Raw genomic sequence first — 19075 nt, forward strand, 5'->3', positions numbered from 1 at the left:
AGTATTTACCCTGAAGTATTTTTTTAATAATATTTGAGGGCAGTTGGAAACTTATTTGACTTTCTGTCATGTGGTGACTTTCTGTCATGTGATAACTTTCTCAGATGAAACTGTCCTTTGATCCGTGTTCAGTATAGGGACCGGACCTTCAATCTGGTGTCGATTGACAGCAGGGAAACTTGAATTTTCCACTAGCTACTTCTCTTTACTCAATATACTCTTTTTGAATAATGGTGAAAATCTGTTCACAGTTTAGTCAAGCACTATTTCTTTATATTTGGCAACCTGTAAGGCAATTTATCAAACTAACAGCCACTCTCTTGGAAACCTAGAAGCCGGCACTTCATTATTTGAAAAACAAAATGTAAACAATACTTTATAGTGTTAGTGGGGATGCAAATTTCTCTTAATCAGGAACCAACAAATCCTAAGAAACAGGCAAAGAAAGGGTCTCCTTGTGCTCTAACAAGGGATTCATGTGCTGGCCAGAACCCTCTATTCACTACTTTAATCTCCTAATGGGAAAGAGTACGTCCGAGGCGACTTTCTTATCTTATGAAGATGGAATGCCTGGGCTGAATTTCTTTTCACAGCCTTTCATTGTTTTCATTTTCCAAAACTCCTATACAAAATCTGGGTTCTGTAAAAATGTAAGATTTCAAAAGCCAAAAAATGTTTTATTTTTTTGTAAGAAAAAGGAAAAAAAAAGATAAGGGTCAAAATCAGCAGAAATCAAAAGCCCTAATTCTCCTTGTAAGCTTTCCCAGCCTTCTAAGCAATGGATAACCATAAACCCTCTGAGAAATAAATTGCTGCATAGGTTGGTCTAATTAATTAAAAGATTAGTAAATAGTACCTAAATACATAGTGCAGTTAAGTGCAAAGACTTTACGATCAGAAAGCCTTCATTCTAATCTTGCTCAGGCATTTACTTGCTGTGTGACTTTGGGTAAATCACCTAACCTGTCTGTGTCCCAGTCTTTGTATTGGTAAAATACAAACAAAATAGCGTCTATCTCATAGATTGTAGTCAAGATCAAATAAGTTCATACGTGTGTCCATTTATAATATGATGTTTTAACTTGATTCACAAGTAAAAGGATTGAATAGTGGTTTGAGGCCCCAACCAAGTATAGAAACCCCAAATTAACAGTAGCATCCATCAGTAGAATTGTGAATTTTTTTGTAGGGTTCAGTTGCTATGAGGAAACAGATGGCAGCACTGGTATCAAGTTAGGATTTGCGGAATTGAGGGCTATGGAAACAAGGTACTGAGAGCGTTAGGGATTCTGGAGACAGGTGAAGTGTTTAACTATAACATGCAAGCTGGACAGAAAATGTGGTTGCCCAAGTCCTTCAAACAAAAGTGTTGAGAGAATAAGTGAACTTATGGTTGGAAGACTGAGGGTTTGGATTCTAAGAGATATCTCAGTTGAACAGTTCAGGGTGGAATGGTTCAATGCGATGCTCCAAGATTCCAAGGGAGCAGGTGGTAACTCCAATATAAAGGTGAAGATTTATTTTTTAATCAATAAATTATAATTCAAATGGAGATTGCATCCAAGATCAGTTTTTTAAAAAATAAACAGATCAAATAGGTATTTTATTTGTTTTGTTTTTTGAGATAGGAAAAATATAACACATTCAAGAAATCTTTCTTTTGACCCAAAGAAGAGTGATCATTTCTGATAAATATAAGAAGCAACTCAAATACTTTAGTTTTATAATGCAGATATGACTACAGCATGCATTTTCTGTAGGGGTAATATCACTCCCAAAGGAGTGACAACTTGGTTTTTTGAGGGAAAAATTCTTAGATATTACAATGAATTGTGGCTCTTCAAAGTCAGGCTTACCCAGCAAAATCTTATCCCTTAATATTTCATTTCTCTCATTGCGTTTTCTTGTATAACACATAAGCAGTGTTGACATTAAGTTAATGGCATTGATCCCAAACATATGCAAAGTCAGGTTACAAATCTGTGGCAAATAGATGTCTATGAGTGTAAGACTTTCTCTCCATCAATTGTTCCATATCAGAGTCACATGGTGTGAGAGGCAGCATGTGTCCGTTGGCTGCTTTGTGGACCTTCTTTGTTTGATCTCAGCGATCTTATATGCCACTTTGGCTTTGAGGGCATTGAGAATTAAATAAAAATGTTTATATTTTATAATTTTATTCTAAAAATATTATTCAATCCACCATTAATTATGTCAAGTGGTGAAAAGAAAAAAATATTGGTAATGTCTGAATGATGGTTTAAAGTTATCCTTTCATATCAGACAAGAGTTAAAAGTTCATTTCACTACATTTTTAAGAAATTAATTTAATTTTTGAATTATTTCACTTTTGCTGGGAAAATAACAGTTTTGAATGATTTTTAAAATGTGTACGACATTGCTATTTTATGGATTTATATATTACTAATATGATACATTGAGATTTATATAAATCAGTAAATTACATTAAAAGTTATTCTGACAATCAAGTTAAATTAAATGTTTTAGCTTTTCAACAAGGATTTACTGTATCAATATCTTATAATAACCTATAATGGAAAATAATTTGAAAATATATATATGTATATAACTGAATCAGTTTGCTGTGCACCTGAAACTAACCCAATATTGTAAATCAACTGTACTTTAATTAAAAAATAAATAATTTTTTTAAGTTATAGCTTTTAATTTTTATTTTAAATGTTAACTTAAAATTTGTATTTAGTCATTTTTAACCTTTAATCAATAAAATGGGTAAGATTCATACTTATTTTTTTCTGTGTGAAGCACAAATGTATACAACACATAAGCAGATATATAGTATATCAATGGTATTAAAATTTCTTGAGTGTGGCAAATAAGCAAAAAGTAGCTAAAGAGGCTTTTGGCCTGCACTTCCGGGTGGGGGTGGAAGGAAGGTGCTAATAATAGGGAAAAAATGTTGAGAAATGCCCCACTAGAGAAAGATACTCAAACACGCCAGAGGCGTTTCCCTACCACCCACTCCAAGGTTCAGGGAGCCTGATGGTGGTTTGTCTGGGAGTGCCTCCTGCCAAAACACAGCAAGACAACAGAGCAACAGGACAGGCTGACAGTCTGAGACTGGGTTTCAGCCACTCTCCAGCCTCCTCTCCCACTCCCACTCCCAGCAGCAGCAACTTTCTCCTCAACCGGCAGGGCCCTGGATCTACTTCTCTGGTGTTTGCTGTATTAATATCACTTCTTGGAGGCTGCACTGTTTACTTTAGCTTTTCAATTCACCTGATGTCTATTTTCTCTTCCCCATAGGTAAGGTAATACTAAGGTAGTAATGCAATAAGGTAATGTAATTCCAGAATTAAGCAAAGATCAGACTCAGTAACAGAATTGGAGACGTTTGATAAATCCTCTCAAAATTAATAAGTTGGTGAACTTCTCCAATCCCCTTCTCTTTCCCCTGAGATGTAATGAATACACTGAAGTTGCCTTGGATTCTCTTTGTCCATGATTTTATAATTTTTCTAAATATGAATGTACATATAGTACATCAAGCAATATTATGTGTTGTTACAAGCGGAATTTTTTTGAATGAATAATCATTGATATTTGTTCCCACAATCTGGATAAAATTAAGCTTCTGGATTGGGTTCTTGCTGTGGGCTTGATTTCTCTGACTCAGTCCTGATGACCTGCTAGTGCAAGCTCCCTTCTCTGTTTCAGTAGTTTGGTCATCAGGAAATGTATGAATTCTAATCATTTCTACCTTGAGACTGAAAACTCAGTTTTTTGGAAAAGGCTTCACTTTAAGGTTTAAGTTTTACCAGGAGAGAGAGAAGCTGAGTGGCTCAACATGGGGGGGGGGGGGGTGCCCTGAACATTCTTCCCTGAAAGCAAGCTATCTCTGTAATATTTGGATTAACAAGACAGACAACTGGTGGGGCAGGGCAGGGGTAGTATATTCAGCATATTAAAGACAGCATCACCCCTCGATTTGCATCCATATGATTTAGACACACACAAATACATACACACATGCACAGAACTGCACAGATGTAGGACATTTGTCTCGTCCTAATGGCAAAGTATGGTCACCTGTGATCAAATCCATGCTCTCACAGCAAGAGCCTCTTGTAAAGTCATTGTTTGAGGACTCTGTATTCACTGTGGAACTCCTAAAAGAAATCTCCAATTTTTCTTACTGCCAATTCCCAAATCGTGTCCTTTAGCAAAAGAAAACCCAAGGGCCGTTTTTCTCTCCCTAAGACTCCCATTTGCACCTTAGCATAGTAATTGCTTGTCTTTTTGAGATGACATATATCAGTACACAGTATCTCACCACCCACGTCATAAAAGGTCAGAAATTGGTGCCTATGACTCATGTCTGGCAAGCCTGAGATTTTTTTCCCTCATATTTAGAGCCCTGTGCTCGGGGAGTTGTCCTGCTGTGTTGAGAGGGTCTCCGAGGAAGGCGTTAGCTGTGACATCATCCCCAAGACCAATTTCAGGGTTTCACTGGCATTCACTGCTAAGTATTCCTCGTGGTCAGCTTCTAGCTGTATAAGAATGTGTCACTACCTAAAGGATTTATAGAAACATCAAGAAGCAGCCTGTACCTTGTATGCCATGTGTGCAGGCTAATGTCCACATTCTTAATTCTCTGCATTTCAAGCTGTTCCTCTCACCAGGAAGTCTTTCAAGCCAAACACAAGCATTTACTGCTTCTTGTATGTCCCATATGCCTTAAGCTTTATCAGTTATCTATTTCCACCTATCAAAATATCCCTTAAATTTAATACCTTAAAACAACAGCCATTATGTTTGCTCTCAATTCTGTGGATCTGGAGCCTGAACAGAGCACAAAAGGGGTAGTTCTCTGCTTCATATGGCATCAGCCGAGGCAGCTGGCAAGGCTGCAGACTGGTGGGCACTGCTCTACCAGGACCCCACACTTGGTTCCTTGGTGCTGACAGTCAGCTGGGTTCCTGATTCTCTTGAATGTGGCATCTCCACGTAGTCTGCTTGGGCTTCCTCACAGCATGGTGGTCTCAGGAAGTAGGATTTCTTACATGGTGACTGGCTTTGGCCGGGATGCAAAAGCAGTAGCTTCAAGATGCTAAGTAGTAGATTTAGACCTGGAACTGGCACTGTCTAGTGGCTAAAGCAGGTCTCAAGGCAAGATCATATTCTAGAGAGACAGGAATACCAGGAGATATAGTACATCAGAGGTCTCCAAAGCTTCATTTGATTCCTTCTCCTTAGAATGACTATGCCAGCTTCTCTGATAGCTTATACTCTACTCAGATATCAAGAATGGCATCACAAACCCTTCTTTGGTGCCTCCAGCTAGAAATATTCTCCTCCCGTTCTGAAGTCTCATTACATTCTCATAGATGCCTCATTTTAGTCAAATTGCTTCAATTGGCCCTTCCAGAAATTAAGTTCTATGATACAGGCTAGCACTGTGGATCATTAACTGACCAAAAGGAGTAGGCGTTTACAAGGCAATTCTACTTTCAAGTTCAAAAATTATTTGAAAGGCCAATGAGTTTTATAAACCAAGTGTATACATTTCTTCATCTCCTTGGTATATTATTATATGCCTATACACTTAAAATTCACAACATACTAATGAAAAGATCATACACATACAAGTACAGTAGGAGGATAAGTAAAGACATCGTTATAAACTGGGAAATAATAAATGTAGGACCAAATATAAAATGATTCATCTTCACAAAACTAGATATTAAACTTAGTTCTAATGTTTGATATCTCAATACTAAAAACATTTGAATACTTAATGATAATCATTCCATCATTGTCTCTGGTTTCCATATAAAGACGGTAACTAATCAATTTGGATACTATTGGATACTATGGATATCATGGATATTATGGTTACTATGGATATTATTTATTTGCAAATTTCTAACACAAATTTGTGTCACGATAAGATAATATCTGAAAACTGCTTCTGTCCATTGAAGATTTTTATGAAATGAAGATGGAAGAGGAAAAAATAATTTTCATAATTTCATTATTCCACTGGGGACCTGAGCCTCTTGACAGCAGAAGCACCAGGCTTGTTATTTTGCTTCCTGTGCAATAATGTCTGGCTTAGTGCAGTTCTTCTGATCTGCCTAAAATGAAGCATTCCGATAAACACATACGGTCCTTTAGGATTTCAGAAAAACTTGCAGTGGGAAAGAACATTAGAAGATCAAGGTTTGTGTCAAGTAACTAAAAGAGATTCAAATTTTGTTGACATAGCAAGGTTGCCTTGGGGACATTTTGGGTGGCACGATTCTTCCTTTCGAGGGACTATCCTTCCATCCTTAGCATGTTTCCATGCTTCCAGTATGGTTAGCGTCCTCCCTAGTGAACACTGCTTGCTCCTCTTCAGTCACTGTGAAAACCAAAAATCTCACCACACATTTCCACGTGCTCTCTGGGTAGGAATAGCACATTGGGATTAAGAACAATTGAGAGACACTGTGGATGGTAATTCTTAAAATGGAAACAAAAAATGAAGTAGCTTCTGATTACCTATTTATTACCATTTTGGTCAAGCAACACCCAGTGTCCTGCTCTCCCCTCTCCAACACACAAACCAGCCTAGCACTAGGGAGCACAGCATCTTGAAAATCTCTTTCTGAAGGCTAAGCTTGTGCTTGCCTCTTGGAAATGGAATGCTCCATGAAGAAAAGCTTAGCTTTAGCAGAGAATTTCCTGGGGTTGATGTGAAACCATTACCCTCCTCCCAGGAGTGTATGAGTCCCCCGTGGGGATGGTTGGGTGGAGGACAATGGTCCTGGTTCTCTCCACATACTCAATTGCTCTTCTGTGAATGGGGAGTGCACAGGGCAGTGGCTATTCTTACCTGCTACAAAGTCCACTTGGCCTACTAGCAGACATGTAGAACTAAGGGCTGGTTTTGCTGAACAGGTTTGACGTTACGTTCCTCCATCTAGGGGAATGCCGACCAGAAAATAAGTAGGCATGTTTATGCTGGAAAAAGATGGAGACAGAATTTGGGTGAGGTTAATTATTTAACACAATAAAAACTCAAATCACAGCACTATGGTTGTTAAAAGTTTAATTTCTCTGTATTATTTTCTTTTCAGCCCTGACCCCATTTCACTTTTGCACCCAATATTTATTAATGTTCACATTTTTAAAAGAAAATGATGGAAGTTATCTTTTATTTTATTTATGTAAGATTTACTTTCCAACCACTAAAACATTTCTCATTTTCTGGTCTCATTCATGTATTTTTTGTAGTAAAATATAACATAGAATTTACCATTTTGACAATTTTAAGTGAGCAGTTTGGTGGCATGAAGTACTTTCACATTGTTGTACACATTCATGTATTTTATTATTATAATTTTGCTGTAGTTCATCTGGAAATTTGAAATCAATGGAATGGCAAGTTTAGGAGTTAGATAATAAGATGTATCACATCTATCACATCAGAAGTTCACAGTTAACCCAAGGTTGCCTGTTTGCTAGGAAAACACTGGTACATGTTTTAAAGTGAAAAAGCCATCCAGGCCAAGCAAGATTGGATGCAACTATGTAACCCAGCTGTTTGTCCCTCCAAGATACTCTCAAAAGAGGCATTTATTTTCCAGATTAATTTTAATCTTCATAACAACACTATGATAAAGGTATTTTTCATTTTATTATTCTTTACATTTAATTTTATAAATGATGTTGATAACTTGCCCAAGTTAAGGCAGGGTATTTGAGTGTAATCTGTCTGAATCCAAAACCTGTGTGTTTAATCTGCATATTCTGTTATCCTCTTCTCTACTGGGCACGGCTCACCATCATCTAAACTGGTCTTAGTAAGGTACTCGGTATGGGAGAAAGTAGACACAAATATCAGACAGAAGAGATTATTCAAAAATCCTGTAGTTGTGAATTTCAATTGAAATTATTAATATGAACTCATAATGCATTTTATCTTATAAACAAAAATCCTAGCTCTACTCGCAGAAAAGTTCTAGAACCTATTACCTGGATTGCAGTCTTGAAATAGCATTGCCAGCCCCAAGGAACCAGGGCTTTATGGAGACATGGCTGATTCCTAGATTATGGCAGGAATTGTGCAAGTTAAGCCTGAAGCATCTTGTCATATAAGAATGCAAGAAAGTTGTCAAAGATTGCTAGGGTCATGTCAATAGGGCATGGAGCCAACTCACGCAGGCTCCCACTGGCCAAAAAACAGAAGATCTGAACTTCAAAATGGATAGAAATTGCACAACTGTTGTGACTATTTATAGTTTTGTCAGCTAGTTGTACATCCCAAGAGACTGCAGTTCAGTTGATTTCTTACATTTCTTTGTATTCCAACTATTTTTTAATATAATCTTTCTTATTCTTATAATTTATCCATTGAAAAACTCAGGCCACTTGATCTGTAGTCTCCCACAGCCTGGATTTCATTGATTCAAACTCAAAATTCAGGTCAGCATGTTCCTTTGTCCTGTGTATTTCTTGGCAATTGGCAACTAGACCTGAGGTTCAAGTAAACTCAGGTTGGATTCCTTTGGGTAAGACTGTCATACTGTCAGTGATGGCATTTCATTTCATCACGATGCATATGAGAATTATTAGGGTATGTTTCCCCTCATTTATTCTTTACTTAACCAGTAGTACAGCTCATTAGGAAAGAGAAGATAAACGCTGATTCTATTTCCCAGTTTCCAACCTAGCAAATTGATTCTTTATCATCCTCAGGGAATCATAAATTATATTTCATAATATGATTATGAATTCATGGATTTAAATATATTTGAATGTGTAATCTGTTGTAATTATATCTAGAAATAGTTAAAACAATTTATGAGTTCATACTGCTATTCCCAGTTTAAATTCAGGACTACAGGGTTTCACTTTATCTTCATTGCTTTATGTCTGTATTTCCTTTCTTTCACAGTGAAAATTTTGGTATTCAAAAACACAAGAAGTAATAGAATTAGAATATCTCATAATTGCTAATTTGTTACTCCATATTACACATACAACAAACTCAGAATAACAGTGTTAATTCTACCGCCACTGATTATAATTACTGGAAACAGTTGATTTTTTAAATATATACCTCTTTTTTCCATTATTTTTAAAATGATCATATCAAATCTACATTGTCAGATCACATACCTGATATATATCTAAATATTCACTTTTAACCCTCATTTATTCTTCTACAAGTAATTAAATATTTAATGTTCCCCACTGTTAATGCTCTCTAGATAGTTTGGTTTTCTGGAGCTCTTTCTCTAGTGGAATACTCAGAAATATATTTCCTGGATTCTTGTAGGTTAATTATACTCGTTTTTTCTCCTGAGGATCTTTAATATGTTTGTGTTTCTTCTGGCAGTGCTGTCAACAGGTGTGATGATAGCCTAATTTACTTTTCTTACAAATCATGGCTCTTTTTGCCTAGATGCTTTTTAAGTTCAGACATTTTACTAGAAATATCTTTATATTGGTCATTCTGGATTAATATATGTAGATACGTGGTGTTTCAAGACATAGATTAAAATCATTTTGTTTAAAATTAAGAAAAGATTTATTAAATTACATTTTTAACTATTTGTTCTGTTCTCCTTGCTTTGGTTTCTCCTTAAAGGATTCCTGTTATTCCTGCGTTGGATCTCATTTGCCTACATTCATCAGTGTCACTTCTCCTCAATTTTTTTTTTACATCTTTCATCATCATTTCTTTATTTCTTTTTTTTTCTCTTAGTACTCGTGGTTCTCTCAGCATTGTTCTCAAGTTGGCCTGCTGCACTTTGCAGTGAATACCTGCAGACTCTTTTGTGTCCTTCTATCTGCAAGTCCATCAGAGGTTCTACTGCTTTCCTCAGCTTTCTCCTGCACAGACATGGAAAACAACTAGGTCTTGTAGCTGTTGGTAGTTTGAGATCCATGGGAACAAACATCTAGTCATGTAGCTTTGTTGTAAATGTTGTCCATGGTTTGTGGTTTTCCTATCTAGTTTACCCCACAATTTTACTATCTATTCTTGCATGGGAATTTGAGAAGATTCAAAAACTAAACTAGTTTCCAGTGCTACCAGCATCACCCCAGAATCTCTCTGATGTCTGGCTTCTTTTCATTGAAAATGCTCTTTCAAGACCAGAATCTGGGCATAAGGATGTTCTTTCTTACTGAATTGGCCATGAATTTTACCTTTACCATGAAAAGAGCTAGTCCTTTACCATGCATAGAACTAGGAAATTATTTAAGAAATTAAATTTGAGCATGATTAATTCTCTAAATCCAACTAACAATTATAAAAATAGCATACACACCAGAGGAAGCAATCAGCAAAACACACACTATGAGAAATTCCATAAGACAATGATTTGAGTCCTTGTCTTTCAAAAATCTGCTTTTAAATTACTCAGTGGAACAGTTTACTATAAAAGACAAAAAGCATAAACAAAAAACCAAGAGAGATAAATATGGGGGAATCTATAACTTAAAATAGATTTAAGGGACACCAATCACAATGTATTCACCCAATGTTGATCCTGATTCAAACAAACATTTGAAATATGTCATGATATTTCTTAGACAATTAGAAATTTGAACACTCAAAGGCATCATTTAGTAGTGATGATTAGAATGACTCTTATGATGAGGTTTAATGGACTAAAAATCATAGGTGACAAATAGTTATTGTAGAGGGGAAAAAACAGTGACTTTTGACATATATTGATTGGTTATCATGTGCCAGGCATTATACTAAGCAATGCACATGCATTACTACATCCAATATATCTTAGTTGCTGCAGGCATCAGCATTATGAAAGCCTTCAGTAATCAATTAAATCCCAGAGCTCTTTTTCGTGGGCCATTATAATCTTTGCTGAGGCTGGGGACCCCATTCTTAGTGCCCTGACTCCCTAAGCCCACCATAGCATCAGCATCTCTGAGATCTCACCTTCTCTCCCAAGAGATGCAGAAAAAATTGCAAGTGCTGTTGATACTGAAGAATTCCCAGGCCCCTCTCTGCTTCTCAGCTGATCTCTTTCCCCCTCACCCATTCAGAATGTCTTGCATGTGTCATCTCCTCTGTGGCTGAGGCTTATGCCCAAGGTAGGCTGCCAAAGGCTGCCTCTCTTCCAGGCCAAAATTCTCAAGGCAAGAAATTTCAAAGCTTTGGTACCTGCTGGAAATATGGAGCAGATACTGGAGGAAAATTAAATAGATATTTAAATACAAATTGATGCCTCTTGTTTCTCAGCACTTGTTCAAAGATGTATGTGGCTAACAAATTAGGTGTTTTTGGATGAGAAACATCCATTTCCCCTTGGTCCAGCTCCTGCATTGGACCACAGAATGCTCACTCCATTGTAAATACAGTAGCTTCCATTCTAAGTCCTCAGGGGATCCCAGGGGTTTCATCCTGTTCTAGAGTCCCTGCTGGTAGAGTACATGTGCAGGGAGGGCTGATGTGAGGCCAGGGCTGCCCTAGACAAAGAGGAGGGCTGAAAGGTGGGTGTCCGGATTAGCGCAATGATGAGAGTGCTTGCTCAGTTCTGTTAAGTTAGTTTGGTTAACTAAGTATGACATTTAGGTCCAAAGCACAATGCATTTGTTAATCTATAGGCTATCGTAGACTTCAGTGGCCTGCTTTTCAAGGAAGCCACAAAGCCTCCATCCCATTCAGAACCTCTGTATATTCATGTTTTGTTACGATGGGACTTGCAAGGCCTCAAGCATCGCTGCTTAGATGGAGGACGCACAACTCAGTGCTATTCTTCCTTTATTCAGGAAAACCTGAAGAAGAGGTTGTCAGATATAATTTCAATGAAATCTAGCAGGATGATGCCTCATCTGCTTTGGAAATGTAAAGAGAAGATCTTCACTGCCATCAATTTCTCCTGATAAGACACTAAGGTAATTAAAAACCTAAAGATGCTACAGAGATAATCAACCACTGAGGTTCTTCTGAGTCTCTATTTTGAGCTTCTAAGTTGCTGGTTGGAATGTAAACTTTTTGACTGTCACTGCCTGCAGTTCAAGGGCCCCCACTGAAGTCCTGTGATGAATAAAGAAGACAGGGAATATAGAATCACAAATGCAAACCTGCCTTTGAAGAGCTCTTGGACAAATGTTTCACTCAGAAGTGTTAAATCAGAATTTATTTTCTAGATTGTTAGTTTCCTCCTCAATATAAGTTATGTGCATTTGAAAGCAATTTGAAAGCAATACTGCAAAATGCTGCAAATCAGCTCTTCTTAGAGTCTCTAAAATTCCATTTCATACCCAGGAGCTGTAGAGTAGAACTTCTGTGGGTCCAGTCATGTTTAAAAATAGTAAATTAATAAAGTCCCCAAAATTACCAGGATATGCCACCAGTTAATACAGTAGATTCATATGTGAATTGATTGTTTGTGAATTCAATGAAAATTACACAGTAACTAAACCCAAGGGCAGCAGAGAGCACTCCAGCAGGATTGCTCTGCCCTCTTTCCACCCAGAGTATGTCTGCCCCAGGAACATCAGGGGAAGTGAAAGATGAACCTACTACTTACACCTCTCACTCCCCATGAATCTTACATGAAATGAGCACACTTCCAGGTTAAACATGAATCTTAAATTTTATAGGAGATCAGAACATACCATTCTGAAATGTACCACTTTAGCATAAGGACTATTTTGAGCTGGAGACAATTGAGAAACAGCAGACACCAGAAAAAGGTCTCTGCCCTCCTCACCATTTGTGTAAAAGCAGGCTTAGAGTTTTATTTCATTACAGAATCTTATCAGCTCAGAGAGAGGATTCTAGGTGACAAAACTTACTAAGATGAATCTTATCTTCCATTAATTCCCCTCATATATTTACCTTTCTATATCTGCCACCCCTAAAATCCTGATATCCTTTTCCTGTATCTTGTCATTTCTATACAAATTTGTTGTTCTTTGTTAAGAGGCTATGTTAGCCCAAGTTCTAACAAAACTTTGAGTTACTCATCACTGAGGGCTCACATATAAGTGTGATGCATTCATAAATTCTGTTTGCTTTTCTGTCCATCATCTGTCATTTGTCAGATTAATTTGCAAGGCCCCAGTTGAGAAGGATAAGGGAAAGGGTTTTATCCTTCCCTTACAATTTTAAAATGTATGATTGGGTGGCTTCAAGATGGCGGAGGAGTAAGATGTGAAGATCACCTTCCTCCCCACAAATACAATAAAAATACATCTAGTGGAACAACTCCTATAGAACACCTACTGAACGCTGGCATAAGACCTCAGATCTCCCAAAAGGCAAGAAACTCCCCATGTACCTGGGTAGGGCAAAAGAAAAAAGAAAAAAACAGAGACAAAAGAATAAGGATGGGACCTGCACCTCTGAGAGGGAGCTGTGAAGGAGGAAAGGTTTCCACACACTAGGAACCCCTTCACTGGCAGAGACTGGAGGTGGCAGGAGGGAAGCTTCAGAGCCACAGAGGAGAGCGCAGCAACAGGGGTGCAGAGGGCAAAGTGGAGATATTCCCACACAGAGGATTGGTGCCGACCAGCACTCACCAGCCTGAGAGGCTTGTCTGCTCACCTGCCTGGATGGCTGGGGGCTGGGAGCTGAGGCTCAGGCTTCGAAGGTCAGATCTCAGGGAAAGGACTCAGGTTGTACTTCCTGAAGGGGACTAGCGTGCAACAGCTAGCCAGGAGAGAGTCCGGGAAAAAGTCTGGACCTGCCAAAGAGGTAAGAGACCATTGTTTTGGTGTGTACAAGGAGAGGGGATTCAGAGTACCACCTAAACGAGCTCCAGAGGCAGGCGCGAGCTGCAGGTATCAGCACGGACACCAGAGACGGGCATGAAACGCTAAGGCTGCTGCTGCAGCCACCAAGAAGCCTGTGTGCAAGCACAGGTCACTATCTACACCTCCCCTCCCGGGAGTCTGTGCAGCCCACCACTGCCAGGGTCCTGTGATCCAGGGACAACTTTCCCGGGAGAACACACGGTGCACCTCAGGCTGTTGCAACATCACACTGGCCTCTGCCACCTCAGGCTCACCCTGCATTCCATATCCCTCCATCCCCCTGGACTAAGTAAGCCAGAGCCCCCTAATCAGCCCCTCCTTTAACCCCCTCCTGTCTGGGCAAAGAACAGATGCCAGAGGGCGACCTACATGCAGAGATAGGGCCAAATCCAAAGCTGAACCCCAGGAGCTGTGTGAACAGGGAAGAGAAAATGAATTTCTCCAAGCAGCCCCAGGAGCAAAGGATTAAATCTCCACAGTCAACTTGATGTGCACTGCCTCTGTGGAATACATGAATAAACAATGAATCATCCTAAAATTGAGGCGGTGGACTTTAGGAGCAACTGTAGACTTGGGGTTGGCTCTCTGCATATAATTTGTTTCTAGTTTTATGTTTACCTTAGTTTAATAGTTAGAGCTTATCATAATTGGTAGATTTGTTTATTGATTTGGTTGCTCTATTCCTTTTCTTTCTTATATATGTATATTTTGTTCCCTTTTTCTCTTTTTGTGAGTGTGTATGTTCTTTGTGTGATTTTGTCTGTATAGGTTAGCTTTTACCATTTGCCCTAGGGTATTTTCTGTCCATTTCTTTTTTTTAGTATAGTTTTTAACACTTGTTATAATTGGTGGATATGTTTATTGGTTTGGTTGCTCTCTTCTTTCTTTATTTTTAAATTACTTTTTAATTTTTTTAATATTTAAAAAACTTTTTATTTTAATAACTTTAATTTTTTTTTAATTTCTTTTTTTCCCCCTCCCTTTTCTTCTGAGCCACGTGGCTGACAGGGTCTTTGTGCTCCAGCCGGGTGTCAGAACTGAGCCTCTGTGGTGGGAGACCCGAGTTCAGGACAATGGTCCATGAGAGACCTTCCAGCCCCATGTAATATCAATCGGCCAGAGCTCTCCAAGAGATCTCTGTCTCAATGCTAAAACCCAGCTCCCCTCAATGACCAGCAAGTTCCAGGGCTTGACACCCCATGCCAAACAACTAGCAAGACAGGAACACAACCCCACCAATTAGCAGAGAGGCTGCCTATAATCATAAAAAGTTCACAGACACCCCAAAACACACCACCGGACACGTTCCTGCCCACCAGAAAGACAAGATCCAGCCTCAACCACCAGAACACAGGCACCAGTCTCCTCCAACAGGAAGGCTACACAATCCACTGAACCAACCATAGCCACTGGGGGCAGACACCAAAAGCAACATGAACTACAAACCTGCAGCCTGCAAAAAGGAGACCTCAAACACAGTAAGTTAAGCAAAATGAGAAGACAGAGATACACCCAGCAGATGAAGGAGCAAGGTAAAAACCCACCAGACCAAAGAAATGAAGAGGAAACAGGCAGTCTACATGAAAAAGAATTCAGAGTAATGATAGTAAACATGATCCAAAATCTTAGAAATAAAATGGAGAAAATACAAAAAACATTTAACAAGGACCTAGAAGAAATAAACAGCAAACAAAAAATGATGAACAACACAGTAAATGAAATTGAAAATTCTCTAGAAGGAATCAATAGCAGAATAACTGACACAGAAGAATGGAAAAGTGACCTGGAAGATAAAATAGTGGAAATAACTACTGCAGAGCAGAATAAAGAAAAAAAGAATGAAAAGAATTGAGGACACTATCAGGGACTTCTGTGAAAATATTAAACATGCCAACATTTGAATTATAGGGGTCCCAGAAGAAGAAAAGGAAAAGAAAGGGACTGAGAAAATATTTGAAGAGATTATAGTTGAAAACTTCCTGAATATGGGAAAGGAAATAATCAATCCCAGCAAAAACAGAGAGTCTCATACAGGATAAATCCAAAGAGAAACACATGAAGACACATATTAATGAAACTATCAAAAATTATATTAAAAAATTAAAAATTAAAATCAGCAAGGGAAAAGCAACAAATAACATACAAGGGAATCCCCATAAGGTTAACAGCTGATATTTCAGCGAACCTCTGCAAGCCAGAAGAGTGTGAGAGGACGTATTTATAGTGATGAAAATGAAAAACCTACCACAAAGATTACTCTACACAACAAGGATCTCATTAAAATTTGACAGAGAAATAAAAATCTTTACAGACAAGCAAAAGCTAAGAGAATTCAGCATCAAGGAACCAGTTTTACAACAAATGGTAAAGGAACTCTTCTAGGTGGGAAACAGAAGAGAAGGAAAAGACCTACAATAACAAACCCTAAACAATTAAGAAAATGGTAATAGGAACAAACATATCGATAACTACCTTAAATGTAAATGGATTAAATGCTCCAACCAAAAGACATAGACTGACTGAATGGATACAAAAACAAGACATGTATATATGCTGTCTACAAGAGACCCACTTCAGACCTAAGGACACATGCAGACTGAAAGCAAGGGGATGGAAAAAGATATTCCATGCAAATGGAAATCAAAAGAAAGCTAGTGTAGCAATTCTTATATCAGACAAAATAAACTTTAAAGTAAAGACTATTACAAGAGATAAAGAAGGACACTTCATAATGACCAAGGGATCAATCCAAGAAGAAGATATAACAATCGTAAATATTTATGCACCCAACATAGGAGAACCTCAAAGCATAAGGCAAATGTTAACAGCCATAAAAGGGGAAATCAACAGTAACACAATATTAGTAGGGAATTTTAACACCCCACTGTCACCAATGGACAGATCATACAAAATGAAAATAAATAAGGAAACACAAGCTTTAAAGGATACATTAAACAAGATGGACTTAATTGATATTTCTAGGACATTCCATCCAAAAACAACAAAATACACTTCCTTATCAAGTACTGATGGAACATTCTCCAGGATAGAACATGACTTGGGTCACAAATCAAGCCTTAGTAAATTTAAGAAAATTGAAATCATATCAAGTGTCTTTTCCTACAACAATGCTATGAGACTAGATATCAACTACAGGAAAAAGTCTGTAAAAAATACAAACACATGGAGGCTAAACAATACCCTACTAAATAACCAAGAGATCACTGCAGAAATGAAAGAGGAAATCAAAAAATACCCAGAAAACAATGACAATGAAAACATGATGAGCCAAAACCTATGGGATGCAGCAAAGCTGCTATGAGAGAGAAGTTTATAACAATACAATCCTACCTCAAAAAACAAGAAACATCTCAAATAAACAACCTAACCTTACACCTAAAGCAATTAGAGAATGAAGAACAAAAAACCCCCAAAGTTAGCAGAAGAAACCATAAAGAATAGATCAGAAATGAATGAAATTAGAGCAAAGATCAATAAACTAAAAGCTGTTTCTTTGAGAAGATAAACAAAATTGATAAACCATTAACCAGAGACATCAAGAAAAAAAGGGAGAAGACTCAAATCAATAGAATTAGAAATGAAAAAGAAGAAGTAACAAGTGACACTGCAGAAATACAAAGGATCATGAGAGAATACTACCAGCAACTTTATGCCAATAAAATGGACAACCTGGAAGAAATGGACAAATTCTTAGAAAAGCTTCCAAGACTGAACCGGGAAGAAATAGAAAGTATAAACAGACCAATCACAAGCACTGAAATTGAGACTGTGATTAAAATCTCCCAACAAGCAAAAACCCAGGACCAGATGGCTTCACAGTCAAATTCTATCAAACATTTAGAGGAGAGCTAACACCTATCCTTCTGAAACACTTCCAAAATACGGCAGAGGGAGTAACAATCCCAAGCTCATTCTACCAGGGAAACATCACCCTGATACCAAAACCAGACAAGAGGTCACAAAGAAAGAAAACTACAGGCCAATATCACTGATAAACATAGATGCAAAGATCCTCAACAAAATACTAGCAAACAGAATCCAACAGCACATTTAAAGGATCATATACCATGATCAAGTGGGGGTTATCCCAGGAATGCAAGGATTCTTCAATATATGCAAATCAATCAATGTGATACACCATATTAACAAATTAAAGAGAAAAACCATAAGATCATCTCAAAAGATGCAGACAAAGCTTTTGACAAAATTCAACACCGATTTATGATAAAAAATCCTCTAGAAAGTAGGCATAGAGGGAACTTACCTCAACATAATAAAGGCCACATATGACAAACCCACAGCCAACATTGTACTCAATGGTGAAAAACTGAAACCATTTCCTCTAAGATCAGGAAGAGGAAAAGGTTGCCCACTCTCACCACTATTATTCAACATAGTTTTGTAAGTTTTAGCCACAGACATCAGAGAAGAAAAAGAAATAAAAGGAATCCAAATTAGAAAAGAAGAAGTAAATCTGTCATTGTTTGCAGATGACATGATACTATACATAGAGAATCCTTAAGATGCTACCAGGAAACTACTAGAACTAACAAATGGATGTGGTAAATTAGCAGGATACAAAATTAATGCACAGAAATCTCTTGCATTCCTATACACTAATGGTGAAAAATCTGAAAGAGAAATTAAGTAAACACTCCCATTTACCATTGCAACAAGAGATAGAAAATACCTAGGAATAAACCTACCTAAGGAGACAAAGACCTGTATGCAGAAAACTATAAGACATTGATGAAATAAATTAAAGATGATGTAAACAGATGGAGAGATATACCATGTCCTTGGATTGGAAGAATCAACATTGTGAAAATGACTATACTACCCAAAGCAATCTATAGATTCAATGCAATCCCTATCAAACTGTCAATGGCATTTTTGCAGAACTAGAACAAAAAATTTCACAATTTTTGTGGAAACACAAAAGACCCCAAACAGCCAAAGCAATCTTGAGAAAGGAAAACGGAGCTGGAAGAATCAGGCTCTTGGACTTGAGACTATACTACAAAGCTACAGTAATCAAGATAGTATGGTACTGGTACATAAACAGAAATATAGATCAATGGAACAGGATAGAAAGCCCACAGATAAACCCACCCACATATGGCCACCTTATTTCTGATAGGGGAATCAAGAATATACAATGGAGCAAAGACTGCCTTTTCAATAAGTGGTGCTGAGAAAACTGGACAGCTAAAAGAATGAAATTAGAACACTCACTAACACCATACACAAAAATAAACTCAAAATGGATTAAAGACCTTAATGTAAGGCC

The sequence above is a fragment of the Balaenoptera borealis genome (genome assembly GCF_965194805.1).
Source record: "Balaenoptera borealis genome assembly, chromosome: 8".
Classification (NCBI taxonomy): Eukaryota; Metazoa; Chordata; class Mammalia; order Artiodactyla; family Balaenopteridae; genus Balaenoptera; species Balaenoptera borealis.